This window comes from Ochlerotatus camptorhynchus, unplaced genomic scaffold (genome assembly GCF_037179485.1).
Source record: "Ochlerotatus camptorhynchus isolate MF236.1 unplaced genomic scaffold, CSIRO-AGI_Acam_v1.1 ptg000244l, whole genome shotgun sequence".
NCBI classification, from domain to species: Eukaryota; Metazoa; Arthropoda; class Insecta; order Diptera; family Culicidae; genus Ochlerotatus; species Ochlerotatus camptorhynchus.
Genome location: NW_027040734.1, coordinates 138463 through 156519, shown reverse-complemented (window position 1 = coordinate 156519; position 18057 = coordinate 138463). Strand labels below are relative to the sequence as shown.

General features: G+C 42.8%; 1 protein-coding gene across 4 annotated transcripts in view; it reads left to right on the top strand.

Moving 5' to 3' along the window:
* Positions 1 to 18057, top strand: part of Pi3K21B (phosphatidylinositol 3-kinase regulatory subunit alpha) — a 121473-nt gene that overhangs the window by 21443 nt on the left and 81973 nt on the right. Inside the window, exon 1 of one of the 4 annotated variants that reach the window (XM_065226072.1) lies at positions 8908 to 10729. The exons of the other annotated variants lie outside the window; for them this stretch is intronic. The gene's annotated coding sequence lies outside the window, so the exon portion shown is untranslated. Of the gene's footprint in view, positions 1 to 8907; positions 10730 to 18057 lie in introns of those variants that run through there. 4 annotated transcript variants of the gene reach the window in all.

The window sequence follows — 18057 nt, the reverse complement described above, 5'->3', positions numbered from 1 at the left end:
AAGTTGGAAAAATTCTCCGGAAGAAACTCATAGAGAAACTTCGAGAGGAAGACGAGACTGAACTGCTGGGAGAATTTGATAAATACTTTCGGTAGAAGTGTAAAGGAACTTCCTGGAGAAGGCGAATGAAACATTTTGGAGACGCTGGAAGAAACTTCATGAGGTAGTTTGGATGAAACATATGAAGAAAGTCGGAAGCTTCTTCCGGTGGAAGCCTGAGGGTTTTGGGTCAGTCTATAGAAACTTTTAGGAGAAGTTGGGATTAGAATACCAGACCAAAGAGATTTCTGGGGGATGTCGAAGTAAACTTCCGGTGGACATCGGTAGAAGCTTTTAGGGCAAGTTAGCACAATATTCCGGATAAGTTGAAAAAAACTGGGGGAAGTGACGACAGAACCATTCGATCGAAGTCAGAAGAAGCTTCCGAGGGACGTCGAAATAACTTTCCGAGCCGAATTGAAAAATAATTTACGGGGTAAGGTGGAAGCAGTGATGGAAAAGTTCGCGAAAACTCACTATGACTCGCGAACTTTTCCCTTGGTGAACTTCGTGAAATATCGCGAACTTTTCCAACACTGGGTGGAAGAAAATTCCAAAAAGTTAGAAGAGACTTACATAACTTAGTTAGGGAATAATCATTTTGATTATTAAAAAATCGGTATACATCGATATAAAATCTCAAAAATCGTTATTCAGAGGAGCCTTATCTGCAAATCGGTATTAATTCGAAATTCAGTACAAATACCAATAAATTGGTATAGGGGAAATGGCTCTAATGTTGGCCTATGGATCTAAGATTGGGCCCATCGCTAAAAATCTGCTATTTATCAATTTTATCTAGATAAACGCCTCATTGGGACGGTACTAATGGATATTTTTGATAGATATTGAAAATTTATTTGATTGCTGAATTTATGTATGGGCCCAACTTAGGGGCATTTAGGCCGACATTACATCCATTTCCCCTATCTGGCAACGCTGATTACCATAAACATTTTTATTTAGCGAAAATATTTAAGTTTCACAAAAATCAGGGTGGCCAGCTAACCGGGAAATACTGGAAATAACCAAGCATTTGAAAGGTAACCGGGAAAAAACACAGAGAAAAACCAATAATCCGGTATTTTTTTGTTACGCTACAGCAGGGTTGCTTCCACTCACTTGCTATAAAAAAATGTTTGTCGAAATTTTAGAAATCATTAGATGTTCTATGATATTTTGTACTAATAAGTTAAAAGGAGAGGTTGAAAAGTATGTGTTTGTTACATGAAAGCTGTCAATTTCGCTTTCAGAGTGTCACAATCAGCGATCTCATGATTCGAGAGCGCTCGCGAGTCGTAAAATCGCTAATTGTGACTATCTGAAAGCAAATTTGGCATCTTTTATGTGTCAAACACTTGCATTTCAACCCCTTCTTGTATTTAACAAGTACAAAATGTCATTATAGCATCTCATGATTCCAAAATCCCGAAAACAAAATTTTATAGCAACTGAGTGGAAGCAAGCGTGTGTCAGCGTTTCAGAATCAACTAGAGAAAAAGAACAAGTTTCTGAAACTTAAATATAAATTATCCTTGTATTTTGTGCGATTCGAAATCATGATTATATGAAATTTGTATCAGAATTTCCTTGGAATTAATCATTGGATTACCTTGGATTTCTTCTCATAATTATCATGGAATTCTTCAAATTATCTGAAACCTGTCCTCCTTCTTAAAATTCACTTCAAACTCTTTTAATAATTTCCTTGGAATCTTGTGAAACTATCCTGAAAACTCAATTTCGTTGGATTTTTTTTATATTTTCTTTGAACTGTAGTCAAACTCTGCTCAGAAACCTTTAGAACTTCTTCTCAGAAATCCCCTGGAGTTTTCCTCATAAATGCTTCGAACTCACTGCTGAATTTACTTGAAACTTTCCTTTGCTTTTTTGACGTAGGACTACGTCTGTGATTTCTATACGGGGGTGCAATTTGTGAAAACCGAAAATGGAACACGTAACGAAATTATGAAAGATTTTGAACGTTAATAACTCTCGCACAACACGAGAAAAGGGCCTATCATTGTTAATCGATACTCTTCATCAATTTTCTCTTTCGCGAATAACCTGACTGCAAATGAATTTCCCATCGAGTGTGTTTTTTCAGGTGCAAGCTAACATCATCTTCTGTCGAACTGTACTGCGAGCTTAGCGAGAAATTCGTGTATGTTGCCGTGCTAAACCAAAGAGAGAGAGTCGACGAAGAGAATCGATCAACGAGGTGCCGATGGCTGAAACTCGTCTCTTTAATAAAGAAAGATGCAAGATCAACGAGGATAGGTCCTTTTCAAATGTTACGCGAGAACTCAGCTGCCCCTGGAGTAATTTCAATAATTTTATCACCAATCGATCAGAAATATTTCTAAGCATCAAAAGAAAATTCCGACTGTTGATTTTCAACAAGAAACCTATTGAAAAGGTGGTAAATGTCAAGCATTGTCCAAAAGTGTCGAAATAACTAATAAATCCACCAATTATGTACATCCATATGCTGCTTCCAAACATTATCATCAGAGATTTATTTTTCATAAATTCGCCGAAAAAAGTGTTAAACGTCTTTCTGCTAAAGGCTTGAGAGAACGAGTTTAACGAGAAAAACTTAAATTGGGAGGAGCTTTAGCTGGGTGGACAACCTGTCGCAGGCCCCAGTTCAACCCCTGTCCAGCAGCAGATGGGCCGATACTCTTGTGAGTGTCCAATAATTGAACCGAAGAATATGGAATTGTCCGGTCGGATTTGCTGATCCAGCTGCCACCAATATTTTCCTTTCAGGGCAATCATAGTCATACTAAAGAGTATAAACAGAGAGGACCCCGCTCAAATTCCCATTCCTACACAAAACGCAAGCTCCTGCTGCAGCTAACAAATAACATTTATTATATAAGACCACGTAGTCCTACGTCACCATTGCGTACAATACAACCTCATAGGGCTGTCCCTTGTAGTTTTTTTTTTATGAATCTGTTATGAATCTTCCTTAGTATTCTTTTGAAATTATCTTCTGAATACTCTTTAAATTATGTTTGTAAGCCATATTCATCAGGATTCATGTTAGTAATTCTCTTTGAATTCTCATCTGAGCTTGCGGAATGTTAATTAAAATTCACCTACTATTCTCCTCACAATCATACAATGCTTTTCAGAAGCAGCCCAGAACCAATTCTCTGCTTGTAGTTCTTCTCACAATTCCTATGGAATCCTTCTAAGAATAATCTAGTAATTCAAGCTGAACAATGCGTTAGATCCTTAGTAACAGTGATCGATTCTCTTCATCGACTTTCTCTTTCTTTAATCATTTGGGTACTGAACGGTTTCTTGTCGTGTTTGTCGTATAAAATTTTAGATAATATACCTTATTATGTTTTTTTAAATTATACTACTATTGTATCACTTTCACTAATTTACCATTCACTTTCACTGTCACTTAGAAAAATAATAACAGTTATGTATTTCGTTTACTACTTTAAAACTTCTTCAGTGTCTAATCATAGACTTAGTCACTGAAGCAATTTGCAAGTAGTAAACGAAACACGTAAAGGGTGTCCACGATGAAATTGCCACACACAAAATTGATTCGCAAAATTCGAGTTTTCATCCGATTGCCATCAAATTTTCAGGGATTGAGAAATAACTATTAAACTTCATTTTACCATTTTACTCGTATTTTATTTACAGTCTATACGCAAATGCCCGCACCTTGGCCTTAACCCCGGCCATAAGATTCTGCACAACCTGTGAATCAACCGTTTTTTGCATGTAAACCCATACTTTCTTCAGTTCCTCGACTGTCTTCACTACCTTAGGTCGTTTAAGAAGGTGCTGCTTCATAATCGCCCAGTACTTCTCGATGGGGCGGAGCTCCGGAGTGTTGGGAGGGTTGAACATTTTCGGCACGAAATTGACCTTATTGTCCGCATACCACTTCAGCACGTCCTTGGAGTAGTGGCATGAGGCCACATCCGGCCAGAAGATTGTTGGGACGTTGTGGGCCTTCAGGAGAGGAAGCAGCCGCTTCTGGAGGCACTCTTTTATGTACACCTGTCCGTTCATCGTGTCCTGGGTCACGAAAGGTGCACTCCGCTTCCCGCACGTGCAGATGGCTTGCCAAACCAGGAATTTCTTCGCAAATTTGGACATCTTCTGAGTGCGGACATGCTCCGGAACGCTGAACTTATCCTTGGCCATGAAAAACAGGTTGCCGGGGATCTGTTTGAAGTCGGCCTTCACATATGTTTCGTCGTCCATGATGCAGCATTCAACTTTCGTCAGCATGTTGAGGTACAACTTCCTGGCACGGGTTTTGGCGGACTTGTTCTGCTTCTCGTTGCGATTAGGGGCCTTTTGTACCTTGAACGTTCGAAGCCCAGCCTTAGTTTTGGCCTTCTGGACAAAACTTCGGCTTAGGTGCAGCTTCTTAGCCACATCCCTAACGGAGGCGTTCGAATTTCGGTTGAAGGCCCCAACTACGCGGTTGTGATGTTTGGTGTTGTACGGAATACTTTTTCCTTCACTTCTGGGCTTCCGATCGGTGGTCAACCGTTCCTCGAACCGCTTAATCACTCGCGACACCGTGGAATTCGCGATTCCCAACGTTTTAGCGATGGAACGATGCGAGAGATCCTTGTTCTCGTGATAAATGCGCAAGATTTTATCACGCACGAGCTGTTCTTTCGACTCCATTTCCGCGAGTTTTGATCACAGGACTTTAAAACTTGCAGGATGTAAATAATGCACTATGAACTAAATCCACCCAAATTTTCATTAAATTCTACCCAACGGTTAAAAAGTTAGAGCAATTTCATAGTGTGGCAATTTCATCGTGGACACCCTTTATCTGTTATAAGTTTGTTATAAAGTGATAGTGAATTGGTGAAAGTGAAAGTGATACATTAGGAGTAGAATTGATAGGAAATACAACGTAATAAAGTATACAATTATCCTACTAAAACGCATATCAAGCTAGATGATAGCTTGTTTCCTCGATATGTGTGTTGAAATTAGCTGGGAATGTTTTAACATGACTGTGAGGACGCCAGGGTGTTCATCCAACCGGGAAATCCGGGAAAAACCCAAATCGCACCGGGAAAGATAATGTATACTCATCCTAAGTAACAATTTTGGTTTTATCATAGTCTTGTAGGCCATAATTTGGTCTTCAAGAATCATTTAAAACCTTATAAAACTTGCAATTTTACATGGAATCAATCATTTTTTTTTAATATGCATAATTATATTATATTAACAATATGATCCACTCTTCCGCTTAGCTGGCGAACCGAATTTTTAGCGATAAAAGCACTTCTGTTGCCAAAAGGGATACCAATGTATTTGTTTAACTTCACGAGGGGTAATCCAAATGAAAATTTGTATAATATTTTAAGTGTATGTATTTCAGCATATTTTATTTGACGACATCAGTGACACGTCAGATAATTTTTCATGAAATGTACAAAACGTAATTAATAAAATAATTTGATTTTTATTTTATATATATTGAATGATTGTTGCTGACCTTTTTCAACGGTAGATGGTGCGTGTAGCAATATTTTTCGGGTCACCATTGCCATGTATGGAAAAGGCATGAATGGATCATAAATTTAACATGATGTATTTACCTTACCTTACCAATCAGGTTAAGGCCTTGCTGTCCGAAGAAGTCGTTTCCACTCTACTCGATCCTTGGCCACACTTCGCCAGCCTCGTAGTCTGCGAAGGATCCGCAGGTCGCCTTCTAATAGATTAACCTATCGCAGCCCGGGAAGCCGAGCGATTTGCAGTTCTATGTTCCGAGTTTCCAATCGTAGTCCTTATTTCGTCGCGTAGGTCTGTGCCGATTGGTTCGATCCGTATTTCTTTCTTCAGTATTTGCAACTTTAATGTTTTTTCGAGGGCGGCTTGTTGGGCCTGCCCTAACCCATTGTCTCGCCGGAGGACCATCGTGTAGAGCTCTGTTTAGAGTCCCACGCTGCCACTAGGACGGTGATCAGCCGCTCCTAACATGAAGAACAGACACCGTTACGACTCGAGAAGGCGTAAAGTAGGAACTTGTGAGGACCAGAGCTAGGTATTCCGCTCCTTCCCATTTTGTAGCCCAAATGAAATATATATTATATGATATATTTGGTGAATAGCGATCAGCCGCTCCTAACATGAAGAACAGACACCGTTTTGAGCCGCACCTCCATGATGAACAGACGCTCGGGTTTGGTGAAGCATTTCCTCTATCACCGTACTATGATTACCGCGTCAGTGTTGGCGTCGCACCTCTTCACTTTGATATTGCCCAGGCTACGCCAACCAACTGTGTCCATGTTTCAACTGGTAGTCTTTTGTTATCATACGACTGGAGAAGGCGTAAAGTAGGAACTTGTGAGGACCAGAGCTAGGTATTCCGCTCCTTCCAGGTTGTCAACTCACCATTTTGTAACCCAAATGAAATGTATATGATATATTTAATGAATAGATAACCCATAATTGTGGAATAGTGATGACTGATGAGTTATACATATATATAATTAAACAAAACATTATCGTAATGAATAATGGTTTGCTTATGAATATATCAAACGACCCATTTCAGTTTAAAAAAATGCTTCCTTTAGTTTTGCTACCGAAGACAATTTTCTCACAAACTTCTAAAATTTTCGCTCGGTTACGTTTTAAAACGTGAACTTTCGTTCGTGAACGTGAACACTTTTGTTTTTACTGACTATTAACAACCGGATTTATTTTTTTCAAAATTCTTCAGAGGAAACCGTGGAAAAATAACCGGGAATTTGGAAAGTAGCCGGGCAAACCAGGAAAAAACCGGTTGGCAGAACGGGCAAATCTTTACGCCAGAGTTTCAAAATCAATTAGTGAAACATAGCAAGTATTTACCAAAATGTAGACTTGCTTTTTTGTTGCTAATAGCCATCAGTTATTTGTTTTTTGTTTTTTTTTAATTACTTAACTAGGGTTTTTGATCTAATTTCCGTCCTACTAAGCACAAGCCGAGCTTTACCTCTTTTTTCTGAACGAGTTTAAACAAAAAAATGAAGTATTTCTGTCAAAGATGACTTCAAAATTTATTCACCTTTCCATACGTACCGTTGGATTTGATAAAGAGTCACAAATTGTTGAGATATTGTTTAAAATCTAATACTGCTTCTTGATTCTAAATTCGTTCTACGAGTTTCAATTCCGTCCTAACGCATTGAAACGCCATCAGATTTTCTTCGTCCTACGGATAAACGTTTTGAGAACAATTAGCGTAAATATTAATACAATGCGCTCTAACAGGGTTTATGTTGTAGCTAATGAACTAGCGCATCGGAACAAACCTATTATTGATTTGTGCACGCTGAAATCATTGATATTATTGATCTTTTCTGATCGATAGAACGGAAATGGGCGATTACGACGAAGTAGCGCTCTACCCTATTTGAAAATTTATTTTTCGTCCCTACTCCAATCCGGATGTAATGTACATGAGCCTTGAAGTAAAAAAATCATAATGCCAGAAGAATTTGGAAAAAATATGCATGAAATCTGAAACTTATCAAGAACTAAATCTGAGAATTATGTGTTTACGGTTTCACGTCAAAATAATGCTCTCAATCCCAGAAAACTCTTCTCGAAATACCATGGAATTGAGTTTAGAATTCCCTTGAAATTTTCCTGACACATTCCACCACGATGTATCAACGTTTTTGTCTGATTTTGTTTTACAGGTTTTGAATTGTAACTTAAGAAAAATTAAAGTTACCCTCAAATATTATTACAGATTTAGATAGTGTGATAAATTTTCTATACGAATTGATCAAGAGTGTATGATTTGAGTAGCTAAAAATGATGTCGCGAGCGTTTTTGTTGCGTGACGTTACAACGTTTTGCACTACTCAACTACGCTACTCAACAACTACACACCAAAACGTTTTCAGCTACTCAAATCAGAAACTGTTGATCAATTCCTATTGGAACAAGAACACACTTTCCTAATCTGCAATACTATTTAGGAGACAGAGATAAGGGTTAGTAATTTCCATTTAATTCCACTATCTTATTTGCTTATCCTTGACCGATACGCGTATTTCGTCTACAATGTGCAGACTTCTTAGACTTAGGTGCCAAACAACTTTGTAGAAGACTGCAAATTAATTCGACTTCTGTTTAAAAAGTTATTAAATTTTTAATTTTCCAAATGCTTTACTCATTACCTACAAGCTCATAGTAGATGCTGAGCAATAGGCCTAAAGTAAAATAATAATAACTTTTTCCTAAGAAGTTAAAACGATTTCCGGTCTTAGACAAAGTTGTTTTGCATAGTATTCTCAATCTAAGTCAAAGGTTTGGTTTAAATTGAACAGTTTTTTTTATATAATATTTGGCCGGCAAATGGTTAGTTTTGTGTAATTTTCCATACATTTGCCCATACAAAATTTAGAATTCTCCTGCAAATTCAGATCATAACCAAATTCGCTCAAATTTTGCACAGTTGTTGGGGACCTCAATACGCATTGAAAAAGCAGTAGGGAGCATAGGGTTGTGATCCACCATATAAACTTTATTCACCCTAGTGAGCATGGATTGTCGAAGATACAGGGCGGATTCCGGAAACGAATATCTACCTACGGTGGATGCATTTCGGACAGTGATTGAGAGAGCTAAAAAGTCGTCCAAACAAAAACGATAGACGTCAAGCGAACCCCACACGTATCAATATATTGACGCGAAGGGAAATTATTGACAATAATATTGATATAATATTATCAATATAGAATGTATATACTAATGTATTGTCACGATTATTTTTAATAAAAGTAATCGTGTTGGGTCCACTTCAAGAACGAATTCAATAGCGCCAGCTACGAAACCATTGTCGAAGCGCTACAATCGAATGAGGGTCCGTGACTACCTGCGCATTATTCTGACGAGTTATTTCCAGAACCAGGTATGGCTGGTCTACGAGACAGACATCGCTTAGGATCACAACGGGAGTTCCACAAGGCTCCATGCTTGGTTAAATGCTCTGGAACGGGATGTACAATTGGCGTTGATGGCGACTCTGTAGCCCTTCACTCCTATGGTAAAAGCCATAAGCAAACGTCAGACTGTGCGTGAAACTTGGCGGACTTCGTATTATCCTTTCACTCCACCGAAAATTCCCATAAGAAATTGCCAATCTTTGCTAGAAGAGACGATTTTTCGACGGTGCACCCCAATGGCGTTTTGACGCTATAGTTGCCCACAGGTGCCGAGATAGTTGGCTTTGCGGACGACCTAACGGTAACAGGCGAGACGCTAGTAGAGGTGGAAATGTTGGCGACCGAGGCGATCGAAACGATTGAAAACTGGATGCAAAGAGTGAAGCTGCAGATAACCCAGAATTTTGATTTATTGACCGAGAAAGTTTTCGTGATGATTGTTCTGTATTGTTACCTATCCAGAGGACTTCCACGGCAGATGCAGGAATATTATTTTTCGTTCACAATACAAAATCATTATTGAACTTCTCTAGCTATCAAAATCGGTGTTAAATGTCAAGTGAAACTGTTAATAATTTACAAAGCATTATACAAATGTTGTGAGCTGCAATTTTCAATGGCTCAAGTGCCCGAAACTTCCCAATCAATTCAATACGCAATTAAAGCCATACAGCTTTCCTGCATCGGCAAGCCCCTCGGTTCATCAGCTCCAAACGATACCTCACAACACACACACTGTGCTCTGCCAACAATCAATGAACTACACGCACACAGCACCGATCCTTCGGTGGTATTAGTGCCATCGGAAATCTTAACCTGTGCACCGAAACGAGACAGCAGGCGCCCATGTTCTCTCCCACTTTGGCCCATTCTACTCCGGACGGCACACAACGGGCCATGAATGATGATCGAAAGGGGCTGCTAGATGGTCTCGCTCGGTTCCGTGGATCTCTTTTCGTGTGTTGCTCGAACGCAGAAGATGGGAATGGACCTTCTTTTTGTCTTCCCTTTCGAGCAAGTCCTTCTGCGGAGTCCCGGTGCACTGGTTGTCATCGTCGACGTCGGACAGCAGGGAGCACTTTAGAAGCAGTAGTCGTCGGAGAAAGTGAAGAAAGTGTGCCCCAAAGTAACGTGTGTGTGACGTGAACGTGACGGGATTGTGCTTCGTACATAGAGTAGGTGAACCTAACCTAGAAATTGCCGAAGAAAACCAGCTGAAACAAATATGGCGAGCTGTTGGTGGTAGGAAAAAGTGATGTGGAATTGCGAGAAGATTTTTTTCGCTGGCTGCTCCATTCAACGACATATTCGAGAAGCTCGAAAAGTGGATTGACGTGAGTTGTGTGAAGACGACGACGACGGTGGGCTGGAGGTCCAAGAAGGGGGCTCAAAAGGCAGCAAAAAAAAGTGTGTTCGTTTCCTTTGTGGAACTTTTTCAGTGTTTCTCGCGAGTGTGAGTGAGTAAGTGTATTTTGTGCCAGTGTGTATATGGAGAAGAAGCGATATAACATACTACATTTTGACAGTTCGCTGGAACCAACGACGATGTGGAGGAGAAGCTGAATACATTGTACAAGAGTTGAGCCGAGAAGAATATAAAAACCTAGTGACACCTCTTGTGCTGTGTTCCGACAGCGGAAGCAACTCTAGCATTCAAAATGGAAGCAGCAGGCCTGACAGATTCTTCCGGAACGATCACTTGAAGGCGTCGCGGAGAGAGAGCGGTACGAACAATTTTTCAATTATTACCATATATCCTAGCCTATCTCTACTACCTTCTGAAAGTGTCCCGCATGCTCTGCACAGTCTCTGAATTGGTTGTCCTTGAGAAAGGAATGCTTGACTGACTTCTTTTACTGTGCCGTTGTTGCTAACGTTATGCATTTCTACTTTCTGGTTGAGGTTAATTCGTTCACCGGACCGGGGCCCTGTTAACACTCCTTCCGAGTTGGATGCCGGCATCTAGGTGAAAACGCCGCTGAGCGCTTCGCTTTGGAGAATGGTTCTAGCTACCAGGACGGAAGTCACTGTGGCAGCAGCAGCAGCAGTGGGACCCGAGCAGGACAGTATCGTTACTTTCGAAAATGAAACGAAGGCAATCTAGCTCAAGGTCATTTTGCGTCCCGAAAATTTTGTCAGGAGCAGCAGCAGCAGCTTTCGGGCCGCGCGGCGAGGTCTACGTGCAATCACCTGATTGACGTCACCGCCTGCCGCTCTGGGATGGTGTGGGGCTGTAAAACGCGGATTTGCGATTCCTTTCTACTTAAGTGCTTTTCATTATCAGCGAGTATAATAATAATACGGTCGCTGAAAGAGATGGGCTTTTTGTTGTAGTTGTTGTTGCTGTGATATTATTACTTCTTGTGGCAGACATTTTGGTTCTCGGCTGTGTGGTTGTTTTGTTGTGATTGTTATTTCGAGGAAATGAGTCAAATGAGTGTAATTTTAAATTGTCGCACCCATTTGGTGTGAGCTGATGGTCTAATTGGACGCGGCACCGGGAAGGGGGTGGTAATGAAAGGTGTCGGCACCTCTTTTTTATTTTGCGGCACATGTCATATCCGACGAAACTAGTTGGACAGTTCGGTTATGTGACGATCGTAATTGGGTTGAAAAGATTATAAAAATATACAGTACTCGTGTGCTGAGACGTCACTGTGAATGGGTATCTCAAAAGTGATATCCTATACGCTTCTGGATGGATCGAAATGTGTGAGCATTTTCCAAGAATCTACTAACAAGATGGGATGCTAAAAGTGCAATGTATATCTAAAAAATGTCTGCAACAACTTCTATATATTATCAGAAATTAATCCAGTGCAATTCCGTGGTAGAATTGATGGGATATTACCTAGAAGTTACAATCCAAATATCTCAAGGCTTCTTTACGTTAATACGTTTCAGCCGTGTTTATGATATAGGATTTCGTGGTCAATTCCTTAGTTAAGACAAATCTTGGATTTATTGCTAGAAAGTTCTTACTAAACTCCCTCCGGTTTATCGGATGATCTTGTTGATGATTTGTTCTAGTAAATCATGAGAAATAGATCCGTGAAAATTGAATTACACACTCAAAACAAATGTAAGTTTGGGGTTCTTACATCCTCTTTATATAATTCTTACGAGAAATGTTGTGATAGTTCTTACAACAGGCTATACCGTTCAACCAACTGTTTCGTAAATAAATATGTTCATACAAAACCTTCTCAAGAGGATTTTTGAAGTCTAATTGGATTGGTGGAAATTTACAGAATTCATAAATATAACTAACATTCATATACACTCAAATTACGGAAGCTGTACATGTTCTTCTAGGTTTTTTTTCGGCTCTCAACATAGTGTTGTATGCACTTCCACAGTTAAGAATAGAGAGCGTTATATGCCAACCAATGCATGAATTTGTAAACGGGATGGCAAATTTCCAACTCGAAAGGAAGATCGTTCAATCCAGTTGTGGCACGATCCATCGGTCTAGACGTAACCTAGACAATTTTGATTTCATAGGACAGTTATGAATTCCATAAGTGTGGATTAGAGTTGACTAATGAGTTTCATTGTTTTACGTTTCATAAGTCAAAATTCCGGGTTTTATAATACATGTTTGTTTCGCAAAGTGGTTCTTAGAAGAATTTTTAAGTTTGGTTTTGTTTCAGTGTACCAAAGTACTGAGGACAGGACAAATTCTACTCCGATACGGGGTGCTGGAGCTGTTGGAAGAATAGTTGCGGATGTCGCCTGAATTTGCCGAATTCATTAACGTTTATTACCGAGTAATAGGGAGGTTATAAATTCCTAGAGGAATTAATTAACAAATTAGACATATGCGAAATTAATTACCCTAATCAACCTACTTTTAGCAATTCAACTTCTCTTCCACATAATACTCCGAATGCGTCTTGAGCATCCCTAGCTATGCGCAGCTTTAGCTGGTAAGTAAATAAAGTACTATAAGTAAACGGGTGATCCCGGGTTTAATGTTTGTTTCTTACCGTTCACTTGTGTAGATCTAGCAGTAGTTTGTAGTATTTATAGTATAGCACTAATTTCTCCTTAGTTTCTAGCCGTAGTTGTAACCTATTTGTAAGAACACTAATCTGTAAGCAAATCGATCTTTTCCCATACACTACACCTCACCTTATCTTGAATTTAGTATTTACGGTCAAGGTATAAACACTAGATAGATTAACGTAGGTTTTAGCACTAGATTATAGGACGAATTTAGATTTTAATAATAGACCTTCACTATATCATGTAATTAGTATCTTCTTTTGTCTGATTGGTTTGTTGTCTATCCTTGGTATCGCAGCCGATCCCTTCGCCAGCGCCAGGTGTGGCGCGCAGTGATGTGGCGTCGAGTGGGGGCACCGACGCTCTAGTTACCGACGGGCGTAGACAACACTCCCCCCGGAATGCGCGAAGGATCATCCGATAGCGTATTCGTCCTAACGCCTACGTCGAGCACAGCCAACGAAACTGCCGGGCGCTCGTATATTCCACCAGACGCTGTTTGTACTGTCGCCCACCGTACCTGTCCGTCTGGAGCCTGATGCGTAGCGATAACTCTGCCCTTAGGCCAGCAGTTTCTGGATAGCTTCGCGTCAACGATCACCACAGTATCACCGACAGTAATTGGAGTCGCTGGAGTGAACCACTTCGTTCTTCGCGTAAGACAGGGTAGATAGTCTCGTACCCACTGCTTCCAGAACTTGTCAGCCATAATTTGTGACTGGATCCAGCAGTTCCTCCGTAGCACGGGACTATCGTTGAACGGAACCCATGATCTGAGGCCGTTTGCTGACCCTAGCAAGAAGTGGTTGGGTGTCAATACGGGTGACTCATCACCGTCTACGGGAAGGTCCGTCAATGGTCGAGAGTTGACGATGTTTTCAACCTCCACCATCGCATTCTGCAACACTTCGTCGGTCGGTAGTCTGCTAGGTTGTACCTTAGCTAGGTTTTGCTTCACGCTACGGATCAGCCGTTCCCATGCTCCACCCATGTGTGGTGAAACCGGTGGAATAAATGTCCACTGGGTACGACTCGTAGTGAACTCGCTGGCCAGTCTATTTTGATCGAGTAGCTCGATTGCCGCCTTTAGTTCCTTGCTGGTAGCCTGGAAGTTGGTCCCACGGTCACTGTAGATCACAGCAGGAACTCCTCTCCTAGCCATGACGTTTCGAATTGCCATTACGCAGGAGTCGGTGGTCAGTGTGTGAGCGATCTGCAAGTGGATGGCGCGTGTGGTCAGACAGGTCGCGAGAACCCCCCACCGTTTTTCAGAATGTCGGCCCACCGATACTAATATTGGACCGAAATAATCCACCCCCATGTAGGTGAAGGGACGACTGAATGCAGCCAGGCGTGACTGCGGAAGATCACCCATCATCGGAGGAAGTGGTTTTGCTAGGTCATTCTTGCACTGCTGACAGTCTTTCCGAACAGCGTTGTAGGTCGCTTTCAGTCGAGGAATGCGGTACCGTTGCAGGAGCTCGTTGACAATCGTTGCGTGGTTCTGGTGGTTGAACCGCTCATGGGCCTCAGCTATAATTAGTCGGGTGACTTGATGACGACGAGGAAGAATAATGGGTTCAGCAGCATCACGATCGACGAATGCGCACGCCTTCGTTCGACCTCGGAATCGGGCAACTCCGTTTTCGTCGAGGAAGGCACTACGAAAGAGTGGGTTGTTCCGAATGATCCTTCCTTGTGGACTCGTTTGGTGATATCCCGCTGCCAGCGTGGCGATCTCGTCCGCGTAACCTTCGGACTGTGCTAGGCGGAACAAGTAGTTTTCAGCTCTAACCAGTTCCTGCTGAGTTAGCGACCCATTGACACGTTGTTCCTTTCTTGTGGACCGCTTCAGGTTCTGAACGTACCGGAGAACATACGTTGTGCGACGAAGCAGAGGACTCCAGCGAGAGAAGTATTGTGGATCGATAACTGGTTTTGTTGTTGATTCGTGGAATAGCAAGTGTGGGCGCAGCTCTTCGTCGGTAGTTTTTCCGAAGCCTGGTGAGACAGGCCACTCCTGTTGTTCTCGCCAAAGGAATTCTGGCCCCCTGAACCAGCGACTTTGTGCAGATAAATCTGGAGTTCGTGCCCACTTTGTTCCATCATCGGCCACGTTCAGCTTCGTTGGAACCCACTGCCATTCACTAATCTCCGTCGACTCTAGGATCTCGCTGACCCGGAAGGCGACAAATTGGCTGTATCGCCGATGGTCAGATCCTAACCAGCAGAGCACGTCCTTGGAGTCCGTCCAGAAAAACCGCTTCGAGACCTTGATGGACAGAGACGACAGTATAGTGTCTGCAAGCCGCGCACCAAGAAGAGCCGCTTGGAGCTCAGATCGCGGGATTGACAGGAACTTCAGTGGAGCTACCCTAGTTTTAGCTCCCGCCAAGGCACATTCGATCGTGTCTCCCTCATTGAATCGAAGGTAGACGACCGCTGCAAACCCATTCTCACTGGCGTCGACGAACGTATGCATCTCAATATCTGCTTCAACGGATGTCAAGGATCGGTAGCATCGGGGAACCTCGATGGAACTCATCTGTGGAAACACTGCCAGCCATGTCAACCATTTTTCGAACTGCTTATCTTGAATCGGATCATCCCAGCCGATCGCTGTCCTCCAAATCTCCTGCAGCAACACCTTCAGGAACATCAGTAGATGTGAGATAAATCCCAACGGATCGTAGACCATCATCAACATTCGAAGAACTTCTCGCTTTGTTGGTCGACGGCTTCCGGTTAACAAGGCTTGTTCGTATCGGGATGATACTTTGTAAGTGTAACGATCTGTCATGGTGTTCCACCACATCCCTAGCACCTTCTCCGTTGTAGGTTCCTCACCGATGTTCAGGTTTTTCTCCTCCGTTGCTTCACCTTTAAGTGTTGCCTGAACCCTTTTGGAGTTCGAAATCCAGTTTCGTATCTCGAATCCGCCACGCTCATGAATTTCTTTCACCTCTTGCGCCAGTTTCACAGCTTCCTGTTCCGTTTCCGTGCTTACCAGCATGTCATCGACGTAGTGTCGCTTGATGATGGCGTCGACTGCTTCCGGGTGATCCTGTTCAAAACGTTTCGCATTAGCGTTCTTGACGTGTTGCGCGATGCTCGGTGAACAGCAGGCTCCGAAAGTCATTACCTGAACGACATACAAGCTGGGTTCTATTTCGTTTTCGTCTAACCAGAAGAAGCGTTGGCAGTGTTGATCCATATACCGCATCAGAATCTGATGGAACATCTCCTTGATATCCCCACATACGGCCACCTTGAACTCTCTGAAGCGAATTAATACGGACAGAAGCGATGCCAGCTCATCGGGACCCTTTAGAAGGACCGAGTTGAGAGAAATGCCGTGGACCTTGGCTGCAGCATCCCATACCATGCGTATCTTTCCAGGTTTGTTAGGGTTTTCTACGACGAATATCGGAAGGTACCAGACTCGTGGATGTGGCTCTCGGAGTTCTTCAGCGGTCAGCTTCCTAACATAACCCTTGCTGATGTGTTCCTGCATCTTTGTCTTCAGCGCGTCCGCAAAGGCTGGATCCTTTATCATCCGATTTTCCAGACACTTCCACCGCCGGAGGGCCATCGCTTTACTGTCCGGGAGTCGGACATTCTCGTACTTCCATAGAAGACCACATTCGTAACGGTTATCTCCTAAGCGGGTTAGAGAATCCAACAGGGATCGAGCTCGCTGTTCTTCCTGCGAGAGCAGTAGCTTGTTTGGTTTGACAACCCCGAGGCTGTCAAGCGCGAAGTATGATTTCATCGCTTTGTGGAGATCATCATCATTCTCCCGATTGCAATCGCAGGTTTGGACACTGTGGTAGTTCAGATATCCGGCCGCCTCTTCCTTTCCGGTACAGTTGCCGTACACCATCCAGCCTAAGCGAGACTTCACTGCGATTGGCTCATTCTGCTTTCCCTCCCGGCTTTTGATTCCATGTCCGAGTTTGGCGTTGTTTAAACCGATGAGGATTCGAGGACTGATGTCTTCGTACGCTTCGAGTGGTAGTCCAGCCAGGTGCGGATATTTGTTCTGCATCTCGGTAAGTAGCAGCGTTTGCGGACGAATTTGAAGGGAAGACATGGTGTACACTCCCGACAGGTCGTACTTCTTCGAGCTTCGTACACCGGATATTTGCAGATTCACCTGCTGCGACTCGTTTTCCACCCTACGGGTTCCGCCGGTCCATTTTAGGCACAACGATTTTCTCGGCCCTTCGACGCCTAGTTCATTAGCTAAGTCTTGTTCCATCAGGGTTAGCTCGGATCCATCATCGATGAACGCGTAGGTCTGCACTGCCTTTTCCGGTCCGTATAGTACGACAGGAACAATGCGGAATAACACTGCCGACTGACCTTGGTGGACGTTGCAGCTCGGCTCCGGTCCTTTCGGTCCAGACGGAAAGATCGTAGATGATTGCGACGTTGATGACTTAGGGTCGTGGTACTTTTCCAGATTGTGGAGCAGAGGATGATGCAGGAATGTACATCCGTTAGTACCGCACTTTTTCTGTTGCTTGCATGTTCCGTTATGCTTTCGCAGACACTTGCGACAAAGCTTGCACTCTTTCACCGTCGCCCACTTCGATTCGTAGCTCAATCCCTCGAACCTGGTACATTTTGCAACTGACGGACAGCTCCCTTTGCACACCGCGCACTGCTCCTTGATCGGATCCTTCGGTATGGACGGCTTTGGCTTGCTATACGTTTCGATTGGTTTTGCGGCACTCGTTTCTGGCTCGGAGTGGAAGTTCAGGAACCCATCCTTCTTGGTACTCCGCCTTTGTTGATCGCGTCCTGTATCCACCATAACAGCACTTGCATCTTCCGCTACTGCATACAACCAAGCACTGAACGTGGCGAGATTCGGGTTCGGGTTGTTACGAGCATACCTCGCCCAGTCTAGCTTTAAAGATGACGGCAGCCGCTCTACTAGCTCGTATCGGAGAGATGCGTTGAAGATAAAGTCGTCGACCTCACATGCTCTGATTGTTGCGACCATATTCTTCACCGTTAACGCAAAATTCACCACTGT